The sequence below is a fragment of the Leuresthes tenuis genome, unplaced genomic scaffold (assembly GCF_036924035.1).
Source record: "Leuresthes tenuis unplaced genomic scaffold, fLeuTen1.0.hap1 SCAF_18, whole genome shotgun sequence".
NCBI lineage: Eukaryota > Metazoa > Chordata > Actinopteri > Atheriniformes > Atherinopsidae > Leuresthes > Leuresthes tenuis.
Window position 1 is genome coordinate 32,861,315 of NW_027325372.1, and position 16,965 is coordinate 32,878,279.

The 16,965-nt window shown below is 42.1% G+C and overlaps 1 protein-coding gene across 1 annotated transcript in view; it reads right to left on the minus strand.

Moving 5' to 3' along the window:
- The window catches only part of tmem200b (transmembrane protein 200B), a 47,161-nt gene extending 31,653 nt beyond the window's left edge, over positions 1–15,508 (minus strand). The window contains exon 1 of the mRNA XM_072370831.1: positions 14,929–15,508. The gene's annotated coding sequence lies outside the window, so the exon portion shown is untranslated. The remainder of the gene's footprint in view (positions 1–14,928) is intronic.
- Between the last annotated feature and the right edge of the window lie 1,457 nt (positions 15,509–16,965).

A 16,965-nucleotide genomic window follows, 5' to 3' on the forward strand; every position in this document is an offset into this window, starting at 1 on the left:
GACTGATTCAAAAGGGGGCGTTTACCTGTTTTACGCTGCAACGGCCAACGTGGTCCAGTATCATCCAATTAAAATAATGGACAATTGCTCCTGCAGCCCTGAACAGGACATGAGCAGTGAAAAATCAATGGATGGATTAAAACAAGTGAGAATATTTTGTTTTATCTGCGAGCCAGAAGCAGTCATCAAAAGAGCCACACCTGGCTCGCGAGCCATAGGTTCCCGACCCCTGCCCTAGTGTATCGCAAAATTCGGAGACAGCAGTCACAGGCCCCAAGCTGTCCGGCATGTTTGAATCGGTGGGCAGAGCTATTGGCGCTGTGGTCATTAACCGCAATATGGAAAACATCTTGGTGAAGCTGGTGGCTTTGCAAAGTCGTATGGATCGTTTTTGTGACCAGAATGGACAAACAGAGTGAGTCGTGTCCACTGAAATACGACTACTCGCCCTAACCAGCTATCATAATCTAATCTGCATTCCTGCTCTCCTTGCAACGGCCTCGGCCAAGGCCGCTGCTGAAACAACTCTCCTGAAATCACTACTGTGAGACGCTCTGAACTACTTCTCCCCCTCCCTTCTTCTTGGACACCTGGTGATTGTTGACTCCGACTGGGACCCAATCAAGGACTTCTCCATGGCAACCTGCTGTGGTATCACAATGACATCTTGTGAACTGTAACATTGGTTGAGAGCCAGACATAGCAACTCTCTGGGCTTACCCCCATCCCACGCCTTCGGATGTCTTGCGTTTTTTATGTGTGAAACGAGCAAATGTTTGTTCATGTTTTGAGTTTTTATGTTGGATGGTGACCTATGTTACTGTTCTTGATGTGCTGAGGTTTTTTTCCCGGCCCCACATTGTACTCCCCATGCAGTATAGTCTGTGTCCCTTGCTGTATTGTCTCTGCCCTGTTCTCTCCCGTTTTATATGGATATACGCGGATCTTGAGTGATCTGAATATCTTCCGAGGGACGCCGACTTTCACCAAACTGTTCTCGGTGAGTAGATGAACGTATTTAATGCCAGACATAAGGTCCAGGTTTAAAAAAAAAAAAACAACAACTTACCCTTCAATTTATTAGCACTGTTACCTGTTAAAAGGCATACTTGAATGTTGAAGCCCTTTATGTTGTTTTTTTTTCTTTGCACTTTATTGCATTACTATTATAACGGTAAGTTTCGTAGCTTTGTTTTTGGTCCTCCCGTTTGGAGAGTTTTTGAGTTTGTAGACGTTCATAGCCACCTCCGATTAGCGGAGCGTTTTTGTGTTTTGATTTATTGAAAAGCCTATTGTGTTGCTCTGTGCAGAGATCCTCGACCTGCCCTGCCTGTGTTTACTTTCTAAATAAACATCTTTGCTTTGAACTTGACCCTGCTTCTGCGTCCTATGTACTGGAGGTTCTTGAGAGACGCAAAAGTCAGAGTTTTTAAAAATGATTGATGGAGAGTTTTGCAGTCTTTGAAAATGGAATAGAGAGAGAGTTTTTGCAGAGTTAAGAAATGAAGTAACCAGAAAGATGGCAGAAGAGAAAGATGAGATGGAGGAAAAAGATCCGAACAAAGAAAGAAAGAGAACAATGTAGTAGAACAATACGTTTTGTGTTTTTCGTCCGCCTCTCATCATCCTGTCTCCTGTTTATGTCGCACACTTTCCTCCACTGCTGCACGCGTCCTCACCTAGGTTTGTGATCAATAACTAGGAGTGTTAGGCAGTAAATCAAGTGTATAAATAATGACAGTTGAGGTGCAAGTGGTCTTGATAAAGGAGATCAGAAAGGAGGGCAAGTGAGTGAGGAGGGACAGTGTGCTGGCAGTTTTAAAGAGTTAATTTCATCATCCTTTTCTTCACTGCCATGTGCAAATATTACAGAGGACGTCTACCTAAATTTTACTCCAGTAGAACTTCACTGAAAAAAAATAACTCATAAGAGTTACTTAAAAAATATATTGTAAGTATTTGCATGCAAATGATTTCAGTAAACTTTAATCCTGCAATATTAAGTAAAACTCACTTGCCAGTATCAAATAAATGTTACTTTCCATAAAACATTACAGTTGTGATAATATTAAGTAACATTTACTTGATTACATCCAAGTTTTAAAGTATATTTATCTAAACAAATTAAGTAAAGTGTACTTGCTTTTCATAGGCAGAAACATCATTAAAATGAGGAATCTTACATATCTGTAGAATTTGCATTACATTACTAACTAAAATTAGGTAGTCCATTCTATACTGTCAATCCGTCGGGGGGTTGGAGCCTATCCCAGAAGTCATCGGGTGAAAGGCAGGGTTCACCCTGGACAGGTTGCCAGTCCAAGGACAATTTAGAGTCACCAATTAACCTAACATGCACGGTGGGAGGAAGCCAGAGTACCCGGAAAGAACCCACGCATACACGGGGAGAACATGCAGACTCCACACAGAAATGCCCCAGGCGGGGATTGAACCTGGAACCCTCCCACTGTGAGGCGACAGTGCCTAAATTGGGTAGTTACCAGATAACCAGATATCATCAAACATCTTTCGTCACACTACATGCAGATATATTATATTTTATTACAAATTTAAAACAGAGCGGTAAAAATTTACCGGATGTATGTGCTACACCTTGCTGAGCGTGATGCTGCTGTAACGTCCGGAACAGTGTCACTTCATGTGCGCATGCGTCGTGCATGCGTTTCGAAACCCTACACTTTCAGAGTAAAGTTTATGTAAACTTTTTAGGTTTATGGACATACATCTATTAAACATTTAAATGATATGAGGAAACCGAAGTAAAACTTACTTTTCCCCTATAATTCATGTCTTACGTTAATAAAATGTTTAATTTTACTTAAGAAACTCTAGTTCTTACTGAATCTTGAAAATACAAGGTAGAAATTACTCTTATAGAATTTATCGCACCAAAAAGTCACTTTTTTCAGTGTTGACACTCTTGTTGGCAGCACTATAGCTTCAATGCGTACAACACTGGACAATGTTGCCCCTCTGAAAAGGAAGGTAATCAGTCAGAAGAGGTTGGCTCCTTGGTATAATTCACAGCTGCTTTAAAGCAGACTGCAAGAAAGCTGGAGAGACAGTGGTATTCCTCTAATTTAGAAGAGTCTCAATTAGTCTGGAAAGATAGTTTAATAACGTATAAGAAAGCACTTCGTAAAGCTAGAACTGCTTATTATTCATTATTGATAAAAGAGAATAAGAATAATCCCAGGTTTCTTTTCAGCACTGTAGCCAGGCTGACAAAGAGTCCAGTCTAGATGCAATCCCAACCAGACATTTGAAGGAGATTTTCCCCTTAATCAACACTACCATATTATGGAGCTCTAATGTCCATAATGTTTACATGTGCCATCTACTATCTCTGATAAAGCAGACTTTGAAGAGCAGAAAAAAAGATATCAACCTTGTTTGGTAGTAGATTTTACATCTATTTTTTCTCAGTAGTATTTATCAAAAATCCTTTTTCATTTAGTTTTTACAGTAACTGCCCAGGATTAATGCAGTTGCATCTCAGGGGTCTTTCTCAATATAAACAGAGAGAAATAAAGAGAAAAAAAGAAGAAAAAAAGAAGGAAAATGGATAGATAGTAATGTTATTAAGTTATAAACAAGTTGTATTTTTGATAATTTGTAAGGTATTTATTTCTGAGTAAGTCCTGACCTTGCGGAGTGATTAAACTTTGGTTTGCAATCCTATCCTTTTGTTTTCGTTTCAAAAATGGAAATATTAAAGTTCATTCATTTAAAAAAAAAATCATCTAGTCTTTCACTTGCTTTATCTATTTACAATAAAGATTTAGTTCAAACGTTTACATACCACTGTAGATTTAACCAAATACTTTTCTTAGTATTGCATCTTGACTGTCATCATGACAAAGACAGAAAAAAAATGCAAATAGATGCTTTGAACCTAGACAAATTATCACCCTGCCAAAACTAACTGTCGACAGCAGCAATGGTTAGAGTGGAGAGTTTCTCAACGCTAGCTTGCTCTTACACATAACCCATTTTGCCTCTGTTACTAGCTCTTTGGCGGCTCAGAGGCTATCAGCAGTGGATGAACTAAAAAAAATGGGTTCACGCAAAATTCTACCAATGTGCTAATTATTTATATAAGGAAGATGTTGTTAATGTGGGCAAGTTGGAGGAGCCAAACATTGACAGAACAGAGGCTGAAAGGCATGTCAAAGAATAACCAAAAGGCATTACAATAAACCAGACAGCAACAGAAATCCAACAAAGGGCAGCCAAAGGAAAAAAAAACTGAGGAAGGTCATACTGGAGTTTAAACAACACATCGACTGCCCCACCAGAGGAGAGAAGACTCTGGACCACTGTCACTCTCCTTTCAAGGATAGATACAAGACCAAGTATCTGCCTTCGTTTGGCCCTTTCAGACCCCAGTGCCGTCTTTCTCATATTTAAACAACCACCGAAGCAGGAATCTCCTGCAGTCAGAGAAAGGACACGGTGGATTGATCAGTCAGAAGCCGCTCAGCGGAGTGCACTGGATTCAGTGGACTGGGACATGTTTCGGTGCAGTTTGGGCGGTGGCATCAACGAGTTCACAGAAACAATTGTGTGATTTATTGCGAAAATGGTGGAAGACACAACACCAATAGCCACCATCAGAACTTTTCCCAACCAGAAGAGTGGGTGGATAAAACCGAGGGCCTGCACCACTGCCTCCAACTCTGGACTCGTCTCTGGAAATATGACGCCATACAGGGCAGCCACCTACACTGTCTAAAGAATGGTGAAGGAGACTAAATGCCACTACACTGCAAGACTGGAGCTGCAGATGGAGGGGAGCAACTCCAGGGCGCTGTGGCAGGGACTACGCGCCATCACAGACAACAGAGCAACACACCCAACCACGATGAGAGCCGACGCTTTGCTGGCTCAACAACTTCTTTGCACGCTTCGAGTCGGACAGCAGGGAAGAAGCTGCGCTCCCGGCCGGAGGAGAGGAGGAACTCATTGTGACGGAGCTGGAGGTGAGCAGGATGTTTAGAAGTCTGATCACCAGGAAGGCAGCGGGGCCTGACGTCATCAGCGGTCGAGTCCTCAAAGCCTGCGCTGAACAGCTCGTACGGTGTTTACAATGATATTCAACCTCTCCTGCTCACAATGTGTGATTCCCACCTGCTTTAAGAAGTCTGTTGGGGTCCCTGTCCCAAAGACAACCCAGCCTAGTAACCCCAATGACTATCGCCCCACATCTGTGGTGATGAAATGTTTTGAGAAGCTGGTCAAAACATTGATCACCTCCTCTCTGCCCCCCACCCTGGACCCTCTTCAGTTTGCATAACGCCCAGACAAATCTACCAATGACGCCATAACTTTAATGCTGCACAAGACACTTTCCGACATGGACACTAGGATGGGGAACTATGTGAGAGTGCTGTTTGTGGACTGTTTCTGGATTAATTTTACAGCATTCAGGTGGTACGTGTAGGTTCCCATAATTCATCTCCCCTCACACTCAGCACTGCGTACTGAGTCCCTGCTGTACTCCCTGTACACACATGACTGTGTGTCCACATCAGACAGCAATATCATTTTTAAGTTTGCTGACTACACGGCCATTGTGGGGTTCATCTCCCATAACAAGGAGGAGGTCTACAGGAAGGAGGTCATCCACCTGCAGAGCAGGTGCCGGGAGAATAACCTCCTGCTGTCATGTTTCACCTCTCTGCTATGCCATATCTGCATTCACTTATCCAGCCCACCTGTTGCCGAATTGCTTACCTGTTTTCACCTGTTCATAGCTCTACTTAAGCTCTCTCCAGTCTCTGCTTCCCTGCCAGATTATCATAAACCATGTGCCACGTTGAAATCCAGCATTCTGTCTACGATTATTATAGTTGCCAACTAGGTTCGCCTCCTGCCTGTTCTTCCTGCCTTGCCCACAACGGACTTTTCTTGCCTCTCTGGAATTCTGGATATTGGACCGACCCTCGTCTATCCGTGTTAAGTACCTGACATCTGCCTATCCAGTGACGGCTTGTGGTGACATTAAATGGGGGGGCTAATGTATTATAAAAGCCAAGTAGTTGTATTTCAACATAAAAGGTGTCCTGCTAGAATGTAAGTTTAAACTATCACAACAGCATGGGCCTTTTCAACAAACCACCAAAACAATATTTAGAAGAATGCACTGATGGAAAATATATCATCTACCTATCTCTCTGGAAATACACATACTTTCACACCTTACAAGGTTTTAAAAAAAGGTAAATCCAGACTTGTGCTAAAAAATTGGTTTCAACTATAGCCTATTGCTATTTGCTTTGGAACACAATAATCCACACATCAGCACAAAACTAAAATAGTAACTCCAGAAAAACAATGGACGTTAAGAGAGCCTTAAAACAAATGTGCCATCTATGTGACATGAATGGGTGTGGTCTACCTTATCTGAAGAGAAGCTTCAAGAGGCTAGCCATTAGCCAGTCCTTTCTCTCAAACCAAGTTACACAAAAAGTAAACCAAGTTACACAAAAAGGCATTTCTTGCAACCTGTCACTCAAATGTTGAATAAAAGTCAAGTGTAACTGAGTTGCTTTGCTTGGGCTGTAGATAATTAGCCCATTTTCACAGATTTTATGGGTTTCAGTTCAGATTTGGCTCCACCTCTGATCAGAAATTAAAAAACAATTTGTTTAAAGTTTTTGTTGAATTATTGATATATTATATTGTCATTTTTATTGAATAATGTAGGGAGGGATGAGCCCTGTTAGCCCAATTATACCAGCCGTTCCTGTCCCTACCTGTGTTTTGACCATTGCTTGCCTCTAGATTCTGTACTTATCTTCTCTCCTTCCCTCAAGTTGTGGCTGCAACCCCAAAACTCTACCCACCAATTGTCATCAACCCTCTGTACAAATACAACTGTTTGCTCTTTAACTACTCCTGTGTGTGGCGGCTGAATTTCTGGGTCCTCACTGTTACCCGTTACACCTGCTGAACGCCAGCAAAACTAAAGAGCTGATTGTGGACTACAGGAGGAAGCAGCAGAGTGACATCCGTCCACTCTGCATCTGTCTGAGGTGGAGAGGGTGGACAGTTTCAAATACCTTGGTGTGACCATCACACAGGACCTGTCCTGGTCACTGCACGTGAAAAGGACTGTTAAAAAGGCCAGGCGGCATCTGTTCCACCTCAGACGCCTCAGAGACTTCAGGCTCCCCCTCAAGGTGCCCCTCACTTTTTGCTATTTTCATCGAACCTTTAGCAGCTGCTATCAGAAAAGATCGAAATATTAAAGGCATCCAACCCCAAAATATTGAGCATAAAATAAGTCTTTATGCTGATGATGTATTACTTTTCCTTCAAAACTCACAGACGTCGCTCACTCACACGATCAGACTCAGATAAATTCTCAGCACTTTCTGACTACTCTATCAACTGGTCTAAGACCACAGTTCTGCCCATTAACTGTAGAGTCCAGAATATACCTGTGATCACTTTACAGTCAGGAAATATTAGATATTTAGGCATAAACATTTCCTCCAGGCTCTCAGAGCTAACAAAGCTAAATTATGTGCAATTATTACAGTAGAGGACGATCTCACTCGTTGGAAGTCCTTACCTATATCACTTATGGGGAGAGTTACAACCATTAAAATGATGATACTACCAAAAGTTAATTATTTGTTCTCAATGATCCCCATAAAACCATCTGCTACTTGGTTTAAGTCACTAGATTCATGCATCTCCAAATTTCTGTGGAAAAACAAACCACCACGTATTAGTTTAAAAACCCTACAGAAGACCAAGGACTGTGGTGGATTAGATTTACCTCATTTTCAGCACTATTTCTTAGCCAATAGGTTACAATATAAATCAAAATGGTTTAAACCTAGCCCAATAGATGAACCATGGATAAATATAGAACAAGCATTGTGTGATAATCTGGAAATCTCTGACCTGCCACTTATTAGTCAAAACGTAAAAAATCACAAATGTTTTAATAGCATTAACATCAGCACCTCTCTGACAGCCTGGTGGGAATTTCTTAAAATGACAAAGTCTTCACTTCTCCCGTGTAAGTTTACACCCATCTGGAACAATCCTGACATCCTGCAAAACAAAAAAATGCTAAACTTTACTCTATGGAAGATCAAAGGGATGGGGCCACGTAGGTGGTCCCCTTTGCTGCACTCTTCAGTTCCCCGCCCCTGTTTTAATTACACCGTAGACATCACTACTTATCAAACACACACACACACATTAGGTCTTGGGGGGTGGTTACACTGAGTGGCATCCGGTGAGCGGGGCTCTTTGGGTATGTAGGCTGCCCAGAGGGCCGCGCTCCCAGTTCTACAAGTTTGGCTGCCCCTCAATTTTAATCGCTCACTATTAGAAAATATTGAAGAGCCAGAAGGGTGAGGGGAGGGGTCTTCTCACACCCCTGATTGCTGGTTGCTGCCCGTGGCGGGAGGGGCCAGGAGGATTAATTATTCTGCTGGTGGCTGAGGGGCTGCTGGCGCCCTGGTGTGCCCGCTGCGCCACACCCCAGCGGAGTTGAGGGAGGGAGTGTAGATGTATGGGACGTGCAAGTGTGTGTGGTGATGACTGGGCCTGGGTCTGGGACTTGCTGTCATCTGGCCTGCTTGTGCTGCATTCGATGGGGGGGGAGTGTTGCCTCTCCCCGCTGCTCGCAACTTCACCCACCTGTGGGCACGTCTTGATTCCCAGGGCACTTGGCCAGGGGCGCTGGCCCACTGTGTGACTGTCTGGGGCGCTTGGCCCTCTTGGGTAATAGCTGGGGCATCTGCCGGGGGGTTTGGGGGCGCTCGAGCTCCTGGGGCCCGGGTCTGGTGCGCGGCCCACGTCTGGGCGGCTGGGGCCTGGTGGGGTCGGTGGGCCGTTGCCCCTGGTTCCCGGGGGGCCTTCGACCTATGCTTATGGGGGCTCTGTCCGGGGGCTTCCTCTGCAGTCTACTGGGTGGATGCGTGGTTGTCCCTGTGGTGGGCTTCCTGGGTTCTGTGCTCCGTTGGGGCTGCTGGTGGCCTGGGTCTTGTGACAAGGAAAAATTTCACTGCACATTGTACTGTGTATGATTGTGTATGTGACATAATCTTGAATATCATCTGAGTGAGCACCTTCTCTGCTGTGCTGCTCTTCTGAGCAGTGACAGAAACAATGTGGGTGAGCAGAGTTGCCTTAAATTCGAAACACTGAGAATCAGTATCAGAATTTTAAAAAAGCCAACATGTCTTTGCCCTCAGCCTTGTACTTTCTATTGTTTACAATATTCCAAGGTGAGACAGACAGAAACACACATTGTTGATCCTGCAGATAATATAATGGAATTTCAAGTATGACAAAAGACCTCTTAGAAATAGAAAAAGATCCACTCTGACCTATTTTGTTATATTATGATAATATTTTGAGAGGGGACTGAGGCTTCCTAATATTTGGTGTGAGATTTGAAAGACTAATTAATGTATTGGCAAACCTGTCTTATCCAAAGTTTCAACATTAATGTGCTTTTATTTATGATTCTGCATGATAATTGGCTATTCAGTAAACATGTTGCTATATAAGGAATTGTGAAAAAAATCATAGTGATAACACAGAGCATCTCAAGGCAAGAACTTATTCTTTCTTAGTGATATCTAGTGATAATGACTTGTTATCTCGATATAACAAAGTGATAACGAACTCATTTTTAAATGAGCTAAAGCCGTTGTATAGATTTTGGAGTTTGTCAGCCTCTCATCTGCTAACCGGTAGCCCCTAAACAAACCCAGTCAAGTAAACAAACTAACATAAAGTGTAACTTATCGGTAGGCTACAGCTATTTAGACATATAAAGAGATCATCTTCATATGACATCTTTATATGTCTATGACAGCTACAGCCAGTGGCTATGGAAGCCGTTCACGGTAGCTCTTGTAGGTTGAAATCAAGATGAACACATCATAAATTAATTCGTTATCACGAGAAAACGATCTTTGTTATCTGGAGATAACGAAATAACAAGTTGTTATCACGACATAACAGTGCATAAAATAAATAAAAAATTCCACAGCCATTCTCGGCTTCCGTATATCTCTGTATCAGCTGTGACACAACAGTTCAACAAAGCAAGCAAAACCCACGCAGCACAGTCCCGGTGTGAAGCCAGTGGCTCACACACCTGTATGTGTGTGCATGTCGCCAGAGAAGAGCAAGATAAGGGTGTTTGCTGCTATAGACCATCTAAATTAGTGTAAGCTGATAAATACATTACAATTTATCACTTTCCCCCTGAATAGTCTGATGTTCCTCAAAGTTTTCTAATCTGTTTTGTCTGACTTATGATCACTGAAGCACTGAGAGTTCAACCAGACTTTGCATAGAACAACGGAGAGTTATTTTTCTGAAATCATCAAAAACTGCAGTAACAACTCTCATGTCCTGTTTGCCACAGTAAACAGATTAACAAACCCTCCAGTTTCACTGCATTTAGAACTCATTTCTACATCTAAGTGTAATGAGTTTGCAATATTCTTTAATGACAAAGTTCAAGGCATTAAAAATGCAATAATTTCCACAACACAAATAACTGCTCTGCAGCCAGCTACACACCCAGAGCTGACACATTTCACACCTGTCACTGACAAAACAGTGGAAGAGATCATCTGCAGTCTGAGTTCATCAACATGCTGCCTTGATGTGTTGCCCACTAGATTTCTAAAGTCTGTGCTGAACAGTTTGTTACCACACCTCACTCATCTAGTTAACATCTCCCTTCAGACTGGAACATTTCCAAAGGCCTTAAAACTGCTGTCATTGAGCCTCTTCTAAAGAAGAGCAGTCTTGATGCCACAGTACTGAACAACTGCCGGCCCATATCAAACCTGCCGTTCTTAGGCAAAGTCCTACAAAAAGCTGTATACCAACAGCTTTCTGACTTTCTCCTGTCTAACAATGCTTTTGATACTTTCCAATCAGGCTTTCGCCCCCCCCCCCCCCCCCCCCCCCCACAGCACTGAGACGGCTCTGATCAAGGTGACAAACGATATCCGCCTGAACACAGACGCAGGCAGTGTCTCAGTCTTAGTTCTGCTGGACCTGAATGCTGCCTTTGACACAGTTGACCATGAGATCTTATTACCGAGGTTAGAAGACTGGGTGGGAATCTCTGATAGTGCTTTAAACTGGTTCAAGTCCTATCTTGGAAGTATTTTGTTGAAATTGGTAACGGTGTCTCAGACCAAATAGCTATGACCTGTGGGGTTCCCCAGGGGTCTATCCTGTGACCCCTTTTGTTCAATCTGTACATGCTCCCATTAGGCCAGCTAATACGCAGCTATAATGTGTCCTACATCAACTATGCAGGTGACATTTAGATCTATGTGTCACTGATGGCATGAGAACACAGGCCTGTAGATACATTGTGTCTCTGCATCGAGCAGATCAGTGTGTGGATGCAAAACAATTGTGTCCTGCTAAACTCAGACAAAACTGAAATCATTGTCTGTGGCCTACAGAAACAAAGATAAAGTGTTATCAGTCACCTTGAGACTCTCTCTCTAAAATCTAATAATCAAGTTAGAAACCTAGGGATAATATTGGACTCATACCTGAACTTTAACAGCCACATTAAATCATCAGCAGCTTTTTACCATCTAAAAAACATTGTCAGAATCAAAAGAATAGTGTCTAAACCAGACTTAGAAAAAGTAATCCATGCATTTGTCTCCAGCAGGTTGGACTGCTGTAACGCTGCTGCTCCAGTCCTGACTAGAACCAGGAAATCCGACCATATTAGTCCAGTGCTCAGGTCTCTGCACTGGCTTCCTGTCGCTCAGAGAATAGACTTTAAAACAGCTCTGCTCGAGTACAAGTCTCTTCATGGTCTAGCGCCAAAGTACATCTCTGACATGTTAGAGCCACATGAACCAACTGGGACTCTGAGAACCTCAGGGAGGGGTCTCCTGCTGGTGCCCAGAGTCAGGACTAAACAAGGTGAGGCTGCGTTTCAGTTTTATGCTCCTAAAATCTGGAAAAGTCTTCCAGAAGACGTGAGACAGGCCTCAACTCTGACAATGATTAAATCCAGGCTGAAAACAGTTCTATTTAGCAGTGCATATAACAACAGAAAGTATTTTATCTGCAGTCTTCCCTTTTGATTGAATTAATCAATGATTATTCTTTATATTTATGGAATGATTTTATTTTCCTTCTTCTGATTTTATATAGTTGTAAAGCACTTTGAATTGCCTTGCATACGCATTGTGCTCTACAAATAAACTTGCCTTGCCATGTTAAAAGAGTCAAATGTGCCTATACTGGCTCAGTTTCTTCAACAATGCATCAAGAGGGCTGCCATAAGGCTGAGCACGCTGGAGGTTTGCATCTAGCTCAGATGCAGGCATGTCGTGCTCTGCCAGGAGCAACGCAGGCGGGCTGAGTCCTGAAACTACAGGTGCAGGTACTCCAACAGACTCTAGTTCAGGGTCTTAATCTTTGAGACCATGCTGCTCCTCAAGACATGCCCATGAAGCGATTGTTCATGCAGGCAGATACAGCAAATGATACGCTCACGTATTTAAAATAATCTTATTTAATCCTAACCATGATTGCTTTCTAATCTGAACCAAGTGATGGTATCTTGTAACGCTAACCAAAACGGGACAACTTTTTTTTTAATATGTTGTCATTACACAGAACCAAGGCATCCATGGCATCCATGAGGGTGACAGCATGTAAAAATAATGTATTTCTATTTCTAACCACGACTGTTTACTAACCTTATCAAATAATGTTATTGCCTAAACCCAATCAGGAGATGACAAAAGAGTGTTTGAGCAATGAGTTGTCAGGTTATTAACTGAAGGTGTGTTGATCTTGATCTCGCTTCACACAAACACCCATGGTTGGGAGTGCATCACCTACAGTAGATGTAGATGTATATTTTCTAACCAATCAATGATTTTCTAATATAGGTTGCCACAAAATGGTGGACCATGACCCTCCGTGCTTGAAAGGATGAGGCTTTGTTGCTCTTTTTACATTCATCTTAACACCCTGACCTGTCACCAAAACTTTGTAGATATCTATAATATCATCCTGTTACTTGTATATTACCTAAACTTTTCGTCTTTCTTCGCCTCTCTCCCTACTTTCATAGTGGGTTGCTGCATTCAATTTTCTTAATTAAAAAATAAAATTACTGTAAGTTGATCAGTGAAGACACTGAAAATAATTTTTTTTATGCTTCTGACTTTTAAATAATGGCTCAAATGAGTTTTGAAAAATGAAAGATTTAAGTTTTTGTTGCTTTTCCTGAAATGCGTTTGTTTGATAGAGCTTATTGTTTATTCAAGACACATTACACTTATTAAGTGTAATCTGCCAAAAAGTCAAAGATCACCCAGTTTGCTGTGAAGATTTGGCATCTTACTGCTACATATCCAAAAGTAAAGAGGAGTAACTGACAACAAAAAAAACAACAAAAAAAAGGTTCAGTGAGAAAAAAATGTTACTTTTCAATAACAGTCCTTAACAGCAAAATACTGTTCAAACAGTCACGTTAATAACTAAGTTATTAACTAAGTATTGACTTCTGAGTTTGAAAATGAAACTGTACATTGACAAAATTCTTAACAATGTTATCAACATCTTTCTAAAGCATGACAAAGGAGGAGAAAAAGAACTCACAAAAGATAAATCTCTTAGGCCCCGCTTTTTATGGAATATAGACTGCACCAAATCTAAAATATCTGACATTTAAGCATACAAAAGCAGTTTGTGTCTTGGGTTTATGAGCTGTGTTGGTGTGACAGTTTTTTCTTCAACTGTCACTGCTTATAGTTAAAGACAAAAGAGTGCTGTATGTGGGTTAACATGCCAGAATGTTTGGACTGTTTCAAGTGAATGTGTCTGAATAATGTCAAGAGAAATCCGTAATGGGAATGACAAAAAAAAAACAGAATTCTCACTCATTACTTCATTGCCTAAACATTACTCTCTACCCCAACCCTGTTGGGTTATGTCCACCTTAAGGGGTGACTTCAGTACATTGACCTTGACACAGACTATGGGCTGCCTGTCCGCTGTCACCTGTTTCACCAGGACAGTGCTGGACATGAAAGTCTGACATGTGCTTTTTGAATATATTTCACAGAACAATGAATCATTAAAAACAATCTGAAGCAGATTACTTTCACATGTATTTATACTACATGAATTTAAGTTTTAAAAAGGTTTTATGCATCTGTCTGAGTTAGACCATTATTGGTGCATTTCAGGTTCAGGGTACGTTGTGTTATCTTTATCAATTAATCTGTTCACATCATCCAGTCATCCTCCGTCATCAATGATAACAGCAGACAACAGGGACAAAACACTGCACTGTTCATATATGCATGTGCACGTCCCATTGCTTGGGACTCCAATGGCAGTAACACACATGTGGATTCGAGGAGGAGAAGTGAAAAAGAGCAGCTGATTCCCAGTAGGTTGCGTTCACCGGCTCGAACACAACTCTGAGCTGCTCAAAGAGTAACCTGGCGCTCACCACCGAGTCAGGCGCAGTGTGTCCGGACACCTTTACTTCCGTTGCCCTGCCTGACACATGGAGCTAATACTGTGTCTTGGTAAGCTGTTTTCCAACCAGCAGAGGAAACGGGCTTCACTCCCGGGAAGCCACAAGTTGTGTCACATGATGGGAATAGATCATTTTTAGCGACATAACATCGTGTGATAACCTTGCTGAGTGTGTGTGTGTGTGTGTGTGTGTGTGTAAGGGTATGTCGTCTACAAAATGTAGTCATGTATGTTTCATTTTCTGTGATACCAAAGCTCAATATGCATAAATACCAGATAGTGAAGCCGCGGGAATGAGTGGAATGCGTGGAATCGCTGATGAAAAACAGGAAAACAGCTTCTTCCCACCTCAGGACAAAAGCGTTTTCTCTTTACCTTAACGGTAGAGACCGTCGTGCCGTCTCCCCTGGTTCTGTGACTGCCGGGCGGGGGTTAAACACAGACCAGAATGTGACAGCCTGACCGTGCTGCAGCATTCCCGTACCTCAACACACAGCAGCTCATTCTACTCCCAATCATTTCTGAGACAGACTTGATCATAAAACCCAAGCTGCTCTGACTGCAGCACTGAATCTGCTTGCTGGGGAATCAACCAGAGGAGTCCAGCCAAGTCTGACACTCACGTTCAACCGTCCTGCAGCCGGTCACTTTGGAAAACTTGCCTGCATTTCTCGGATCTGTTGAAGCTTGTGCATAGTTAGTGATCTGTCACATCCTGAACATTTGAGATGAACAGGCTAAAGACAATCCAACTGTTGACCGTATTCCAATATATCCACAGTAGGAAGAGACTGAAAAAGGACAAAGCGACGTCTCCGCAAACTCATCCGAACCGTCTGAGAGAAATTTCAATCGTCCCGAGGACCGTTGATTCAGCTGAGATGTGCCCCTCCCGCTCTGCTCAGTGCTGGCTCTGTCTGCGGCCACCCCCATGGTCCAGCTCAGTCTGTGCTGGAACTACCACTACAGGCCTGCTTCTCACCGAATCATGTTAACGGAGCGGAAATGGGGCGAACTGAAACCTAAAAGTACACCTCAAATAAATGTTTACCAAAGTTAGTTTCTTCCATTGGAGAATAAATGGTAAATGGACTGTAGCCTACCTTTAAAGAGCTTTTACACTAAAAGCCACAATCGCACACAGTACGTCTTAGTCCATACAATGTTACAGTGGGTCTTGTTCCAGTATTGTAAAGTCAAAGTCAAAGGTCAAGTTTATTTGTATCGTGCATTTCATGTACAAAACAATTCAAAGTGCTTTACATAAAATAAAAGCATTGCAGCGGGGAGCGGAAGAAGCGTTAAAAATATGTAAAAGAATATAAAGAGAAAGAAATAAAATAATTAAAATGAATAAAAACAAGAACCAGTCTCAATAAGTTAAAAGATACCATGCAGATTTCATGCATAGACACATGAAAAAAGAAATGTTTGTAACCTGGATCTAAAAATGTCTACATTTGGTGAAAGTTTAATCTCCTCTGGCAGTTTGTTCCACTTGTTTGCAGCATAGCAGCTAAATGCTGCTTCTCCATGTTTAGTCTGGACTCTGGACTGGACCAGCTGACCTGAGTCCTTGGATCTAAGAGCTCTGCTGGGTTTATATTCTCTGAACATATCACAGATGTATTTGGGGCCTAAACCGTTCTGGGATTTATAAACCATCAGCAGGCTTTTAAAATCTATTCTGTGACTGACTGGAAGCCAGTGTAGATATATTAAAACTGGTGTGATGTGTTCAGATCTCTTAGTCCTGGTTAAAACTCCAGCAGCAGCGTTCTGGATGAGCTGCAGATGTTTAATGCTCTTTTTGGGAAGTCCAGTTAAAAGACCATCACAGTAATGGAGTCTACTGGAGATGAATGCATGGATGAGTTTCTCCTGGTCTTTTTGGGAGATAAAATATTTAATTCTGTTGATGTTTCTGAGTTGGTAAAAAGCTACCTTGGTGACAGTTTTGATGTGGCTGCTGAAAGTCAGATCTGAGTCTATCAACACTCCAAGGTTAACTTGGTCAGTGATTGTAAGGGCCCGAGTCTCAAGATATGTACCAATGCTGACCCTCTTCTCTTTCAATTCAATTCAATTAAATTTTATTTATATAGCGCCAGATTACAACAATTGTCATCTCAAGGCACTTAAATAATATAGTCCAATTCAAGCCAATTGGAATTCAATTCATTGTAATCATAATCCAATTAATTCATATAGAGCCAATTAAAAAAATAATATCCTAGCTAAGGAAACCAACAAATTGCACCGAAACTTGTCTTCAGTCCAATCTCCCGTCCTGAGCCTGAGTGACTGTGGAAAGGAACGACTCCCTTTAACAGGAAGAAACCTCTGGCAGAACAAGAACCAGGAAGAAACCTCTGGCAGAACCAGAACCAGCAAGAAACCTCTGGCAGAACC